Source organism: Pundamilia nyererei, unplaced genomic scaffold (assembly GCF_000239375.1).
Source record: "Pundamilia nyererei isolate P.nyererei 1_Seehausen unplaced genomic scaffold, PunNye1.0 scaffold00009, whole genome shotgun sequence".
NCBI lineage: Eukaryota > Metazoa > Chordata > Actinopteri > Cichliformes > Cichlidae > Pundamilia > Pundamilia nyererei.
In genome coordinates, this window is record NW_005187410.1 from 1,698,903 (window position 1) to 1,706,741 (window position 7,839).

Sequence of the window (7,839 nt, forward strand, 5' to 3'; positions counted from 1 at the left end):
AGAACAGGTCACAGGCATTTCTGAGGGCAGAAAAATGGGAGATGGAAAAGAAAATTGTGATTCTCCTCATGTACTGTGGCAGAACTAACAGGAGGAGAGGAAGAGGAGAAGCCTGAGAGTAGATAAACATCAAAGAATGAGTAGGGAATTTGAGTTTAACCTTTACAGCCAAAAGGGTTTGACCCTTAACATCTGTAAAGATACATTTACTCCAAAACACCTCATGTAAACGTACGTTTGCACAGAAAGAAGAGGAAACACTATGAAAACACTTTAAAGCACAGTCCTTACTATTTGCTCCGCCCGGCCTGCCTTTTATCTTTATCTGTTCAACACATACACTCGCTGCTACACTTAAGAATACTTTAAATAAAATAAAAGCTGGCTGACTTAATCTTCCCCCTGATACACACATTCTATAAATTCACAGATAAGCATGCGTAGGCGTGTGGTGAAGAAGATCTAAGTGCTGCAAAGGTTTATAATGGCTCCACTACACGTTAACACACTTGTTTCATCTGCCAAAATCGTGGAGCGGATCTGCACCAGATCCAAGTGTCACCTTCCACCTAATCGAGAAACTGCAGTTTTCCCCTGTTTGCTCAGTTTAATGGTATTCTAGTGCTGAGTTTCTAGTGCTTTCACTGGTAGGAAGTCATATCAGCTTAACCATCAAAGCTGAAGAGCAGAATACAAAATTGCCCGTACCAGTACTAACAAAGCTGTGTTCACCAACAACAGCTGAAACTGCTGGGGGAAAAAAACAAAACATTTTTCTCATTTCCTGCAGACACCAAGGAGAAGATATTAAAACCTCAGAAATAAACGGCTTACTGATGTGGCATATTACAATTTCTGGATGATTAAGGATGTTTGATTTCAGCTTTTGCTACTTTTTAAAGCAACTCAATTTGCAAGATTGAATGAGGAAACGTTAACTGTATTTTATTAGTGCAGGCAAAAGTAAGTTCTTAATATCTTTCTAACCAATCCCACCTAAGCCCTTAAATAGTGAAATTAAAGACCTATAGCAAAGGAATATGTAGAAAGTTAACAAAGATGTGATGAAGATATAAAGGGAAACAAAAACACAGCTATTGGAAATTGTTAAATGTGCATTTTCTGTTTCATTTCTCATGCTCTTGAATAGTCCTATGTAAATAACTTTGTGTACTTAATGAAATGCATACTCGGAACCTGACCTGATCTGTCCTTGGGTTTTTATACCTTTTTCAGAGAGCCCTATCAGACAGCTATTGGTGTGAACACTGTCAGGTATACTTAGGTCTGCAAGAACACAGAGCTGAGGGCTATTTGGTCTGTTTTCCTGAGAAAACATTTCACCATGACAAGGTCAAATGGGAATCTTATTCAGTTATAATCAGCTTAACTACATAAGGCCACATCCAGAGTGCATACAACATTGAAATAATTGAACACACACACACACACAATCATCCTGGTAGTTATCTGCGTCTCCCAGCTGCAAGCTTACTATCCTGAGTTACATCAGAGACACCTGGGATTGCTTTGAATAGCACACACATGAGCAGAGAAGCATGCACATTGACCAAAAAAATCAAGAATCACACTTGCACATACTGTACACAGGAATTGTAGGTGACTTTGTGCAGGTCTGGAGCAAGCTAGATAAAAGTAGAGGTACATAAGTCTCTGTGGACTCGGCCTGTGCATCTGTCAAGTGAATCAGTACACAGACAGTACAGTACCTGGCTAGCTAGCTAAGTGATTCTGTTTGTCTCATCAGTCTCTACATGACCAGACTAGAAAAGCAGAGCTATTTGTCTCAGAGTATCCTGTCGCTTAAACCACAGAGGCCAGAGAGGTTCCACATCCTGGATGCATAATGAGCAAAGGATGTAAGGTGACAGGAGGTAAAGGGTAAGTAATAGCACTGCAGGAGGAAAAAAACATGGTTTGAATTATATGTTTGTAAATATAATACTACCGTAATACAAATCTAATAGTACTACAATGTAGGACTATTTGAAATCCACAGAATACTGGATCTTTTTCATGTCCAGAAGTATGTCATTCATTCATTTGAAGATTGGATTACATAGCTTCAGTCAAAGATTTTGAATTTAAACAACCTTAAAAAAAATGCAAAGGAATGTCTCCCTTCGGTATGGGCTTTTACAATACCTTATTTGTCTGAGGCAGGAATGGAAGTGGCATTGTACAGACACTGAGCCTCATTTAAAAACAGTGCACACAAACAAATCTTTGCTTAAACCATGCATACAAACCTTTCACACACAGAATTTTCTTTTCTGAATCTGTTCAGCTCTCATGTTGTTTATGCCAAAGCTGTGGTCTAACAATTCTGACCCTATCGCCCAAATGTTAGGAAAAATGGAGACTCATCAGACAAGGCATCTTCTGCTGCTGTAGTCCAGAAGGTTTCAAGGTTTGATGTGTTGTGTGTTCAGAGATGCTCTTCTGCATACTTTGGTTGTTGTTGCCTTCCTATCACCTTGAAGCAGAGAACTGCTGTTAACTGGATACTTTCTCTTTTTAAACCCTGGCTCGGGCTCATCTGGCAACAACAAACATGCAATGTTCAAAGTCACAAAAGTCACATTTCTTCCTCATTCTGATTCTTGTTTTGAACTTCACCAGATTGTTGCCATAACACTGGCTGATTGTATATTTGCGTTTACTGGAATCATTAGGTTTTACTAGATTTCACTATTACTGTAGGTTTCACCACTGCAAAAGTGATTTTATCTCAGTTTTAAATATTTAGCATTTGCATCCTTGCTGGATTTCTTAACTTGCACCCTCATTCCTTTGCACTATCCCGCTTCTGGACATGCAATAACTGCTGTGGGTTTTTTCATCTTGAGTTGACAGACTGTCCTTGTCTTTTCTACCTGCTCCATTCCTTTTTGCTCCTTCCTCCTATTATTTATTTATTTTTATTACTTCAGCTTTGATACCAAACCTTTCTTTTTTTTCTGACTGCACTGGAACCTAAGTCTCAAGGGACAAAACACTGACCACCTCAGTTATTGCAGTCCAAGCCTTTTGTGCCCTTTCTGGCTTCGTCCGTGGACACTATATTTTTCTTCTGTTTCTTCTGGTACAAAATTATTCCGCTTTAGCAGTCAGGCTTTTATCTTACAATAACCTCAGCACTTTTCTCCATTTAATACATCAAGGTAAACATATTTCTTTAAATAGCAAAACCAAAGCATGGCAGTGCACTGACTGTAGCTTGTGTAGCTAGAATGATTGTGAATCACTAACCTATGCATAGTAATAAGAACAAAATTGACTAGTATGCCCATTTCATGAATGTGACTATAATTTTGCACTGCACGCACACCTATTTAGTAAGACATAGTAAGAACATTTCTACACATATGTTACTCAATGGAGAGCATAACACAACAGGAACTGGCACAGAATAACAACCATTTCCTTGCACAATACTGTCATCATATGAACACAAGGATACAGGGGCTTTACGGCTGACAAAAAAACAATTGTTATAATTCTGTAAATATTAATTTTGCTTTGTGAACAGATTCAGTGGAATACTGGTAGCCGCTGTTGTCCTTCTACTGCTACTCAATAGAAAGCTTACTGACGTCCTGTCTCTGTGTGGGATTTTCTAGCTGGACAATGGCAGAAGAAAGCACTCCAGAGGGTTATAAAGGTTGCCCAGGAAATCTTTGGCTGCCCTCTCCCCTCTCTGGAGGAACTTCACAACACCCACTGTCTCAGAAAAGCCCAAAACATTTTGTGTGACTCATCACACCCAAATCCTAATCTGTTTGAATTTCCGCCATCAGGCATACAATAAAAGACAATAAAATCAAGGACAGTCAGACTAAAAAACAGTTTCTACCCCACTGCCATTAAACTCAATTAAACCATAGTTTTTATTATTTTCATAGGATCGAGTTCATATTGTGAATGCAGGGACTGGCGACACATTTGCTGAATATCCATCTTTTATTATATTTCATTTTTTAGCCTCATCTATTTATATTTCTTTGACCCGTAGGAGGTACTATTTAAATAGGAAATCAGCCATAGTCATGCAGTTAGTTCACAAGGTTTAATGCTAATACAAAAAATATATATTTCTATACATGTAACAGCAGACACCAAGTAAACAATTAAAAGATCTGCTTTAGTAATAAATTAAATTAAAAACTATAGTACTGGGAAGACAGGATGATCACTGCAGGGAAAATATCAAAAACAAACATCATGTGTCACACGCTGTTTGCACAACGATCTACATTTTAACCCAAAAGGACAAAAATATATAAGAGAAAATCCTTAATGCCCATCATCACTCAAGCTCTATGTGGTGCATGGAGAAAGTGCAAGAAAAATCACACAGTTTCTGTCTATTTAAACCAAGAGATCAACTAGTTACCTGCACCTTATAAAGGGGAAAACAACAGGGTTGGTTCCAAGTCTCGGGTCTCACCTCTCACATTTCCTTTTAACACTGCACTTAATTTTCTTGTACTTGTAAATGACAATAAAAATGTCCTATTCCATTCTATTGTTTTCTATTCTATTCTAGCCAATACATAGAGAGTAGACTGTGAATTTAAAAGAAAATGCAATTCAGAGACTTAATTCTGTTCTCTGAATGTGTCAAATGTGATTTGGTCCAAAGAGATCAAAATTCCCACCCTGCTCCTGTGAGTGGTCTTTAACCTTCAAACTGGGGTAATCTACCAGAGGCCTGGGAGCTTGAGCGTCCTGCACAGTGTTTTTGCTGTTCCTAAGATTTTGCTCTTCTGAACAGAGATCTCTGATGTTGTTCCTGGGATCTGCTGGAGCCACTAGCATAGCTTGGCGGTCACTACCCCAAGTGCTCCAACTGCCATGGGGACCACTGTTGCCTTCACTCATCACATCCTCTCGAGTTCTTCTCTCATCCCTTTGTGTTTCTTGGGCCTCTTATGTTCCTTATGTTCCTTCTTCCTGATGTTGGTATACAAATAACAGCCTCTATCACTGCATCTATCACTACAGCCATTGATTACTTGTCCACTACTACTATGTCTGGTAGGTTAGACATCTGGAAGTCCCACAGGATATTAGCTTGGTCAATCGCACCCAAACTAAGGGGAGTATCCCATTATGACTTCAAGACTTTAAGACCATACAGATGTTCCTGTATACTACACCAGCCGCTTGATTATGGTAAACCATGTATGTCCTGCTTGCTAGCATCTTGCACTCTGCTGTTATGTCCTGGATTATTTCAGGGGCATCTCTGAAAGACACTTCTTCTATCGGCCTGTGGTTCTGATACTCACTAGGCCTCTTTCCTTCAACTTAGCATTCAGTCTCAGGGTGTACAGTTGTACATTTCCAGGCATTCCAGGATTCATTAATAAGGCACTGAGTCTGACTCTTTCTTGTCATCCAGGCAGTGCACAGGTTGGTCAGTCTGGTCTTGCAGTCTTGAGTGATTGCTCTGCTGATCTACCAGTAGTGTTTTGCCCCTCTGGTGTTTGTGCCTATTCCTGACCACTTCCCTGTAGTGCTGAGGACGGATATTGGCCAGTAGTTGCATGGAACTGCTCCCATCTGGAGATTCTTAGGGATTACGACCGTCCAGTCACTCTGGGTGTGTCTCATTCATTAGAAGCTGATTCCTTTGTGTTGCCAGATGCTCATAAACTGCAGTTAGCTTCTTTATCATGTCCATGCCTGGTGCTGTCCAACTCTCCATGCTGGAGATTCTGTTTTGGATGTCTATTACTATGATGGTTACTGGATCCTGTTCAGGTAGGTTGCTGTGGTCAGCTCTTAGCTCCACCAGCCACATGTTATGGGTTATGTCCTTTTTCCATATGGTCTTCCAGCATTGCTCCAGCTTTAGCCTGGGTGTTTGTGTTCTTATATTGTTCCCCTGGCACTGAGAATACACCTTGGATGGTTCGGTATAGTACAGTTGGTTTATCCTCCTGGGTTCTAGCTCTATGTTATACCTCTTCAAGCAGCTAGAAAAGACTGTGAGTTTTTGCTTGGCAGTTTCTAAGGTCTGACGTATGGGCATCTTGCTGTACTTCTTAGGAATCCCTTTTTCATCACTCCTTTCTGCAGATCGAACAGTTGGCTAGCTTCCCTCTGTGTTACCTTTATCTTGGCCTCTAATCGCCTTCTTCAGAGAGGTTACTACTACTTGTGGCTGTTCATGGTTCCAGATGTTGGGACACTGAGCTACTGTTTAACCATTAATTTAGACCTTGGATGAAGTATCCATAAGTCCCACTTCGTCTTCATGTAAACCCTTCTGCTGGAATAGCTTGCACAGCAGCATTTCAGTATCTTCCTATTCTGTTGCTAATCATCTCTTGGCACCTGTTATTTGGGAACAAGAGAACATGTTGCCCTCAAAGTTGAGTTGTTAGAAGCATGAAAAACAAGCAAGTGTAAGGATTTGAGAAAGTTGAACAAAATGCCAGATTGTGATGGCTAGATGACTGGGTATGAGGATCTCCAAAACTGCAGCTCTTGTCAGGTGTTCCCAGTCTGCTGTGGTCATTATTAATCAAAAATGCTCCAAGAAAGAAACAGTGGGGAACCAGCATCAGGGTCATTGGCAACCTAGGCTCATTGATGGGTGTGGGGAGTGAAGGCTGGGCCATGTGGTCTGATCCAACATATGAGTTACTATAGCTCAAATTGCTTAAATATTCCATGCTGGTTCTGGTAAATAAAAAGGTGTCAGAATACACAGTGCATCACAGTTGGTCGCATATGTGGTTGCATTGTCTCAGGGTGTCCGTGCTGATAATTTTTCACTGCTAAAAGCCAACAATGTGCATGTGAGAATCAGAACTGGATCCCAGAACAATGGAAGAAACCGGTCTGGTCTGATGAAACACATTTTCTTTTACATCATGTGGATAACGGGGTGGGTCACTTACACAGGGAAAACCTGCACCACAATGTACTATGGGAAAAAGGTAAGCTGACAGTGGTGCTGTGATGCTTCGCGCAATGTTCTGCTGGTAAACCTTGGGTCCTGCCATCCGTGTGGATGTTACTTTGACATGTACCACCTACCTAAGCATTGTTGCAGACCATCTACACCATTTTATGGAAGCAGCATTCTGTGATTGCTGTGACCTCTTTCAGCTGGATAATGTGCTCTGTCACAAAAAAAATGGTTGAGGAGCAGAACAATGATTTTGAGGTGTTAACTTGGACTCCAAATTGGCCAGATCTCAAACCAATCAAGCAGCTGTGGGATGTGCTGGACAAGCAACTCTAAACCATCGAGCCCTCACCTTGCAACTTATAGGACTTAAAGGATCTGTTGCTATCTCGGTGCCAGATACCACAGCAGGCTGCTGTTAAAAGAAATAAATTAAAAACAGAGTAGGAGTCTTGGATAGAACTAGTCACAAATCATATGGCCGAAGCAGCAAAATATGGCAGGCTAAAACAGAATAAGCAATAACGTATAACATGAGCAATAACAATGAGATATTTTCTGCATTAATTTATCACACTCAGTTGCTCAGCTCATTTTAATGTGGCAAACATGCAGAAAAAATTATTAAATGAGGCCCAGTGGGAACACGGAGATGCACTCCAGTCTTAAACAACACAAGCAGTCAGATAAACTCAGAGCACAGTGGGTTTCAGTGTGACACTGAGGGTCACATTGCAATACCAATTAGCCTAACTTCTAAGCTATTTGAGGGGACATTGGGGCATAAAGCACAAGAACTTGTAAGGAATTTGAGAATAACTCGAAATGACTTTAGTTTTCTTTGCCTGCAGCTACCAAGGTTGCAGGGTGTGAGATGACCAGATTTTATCCTC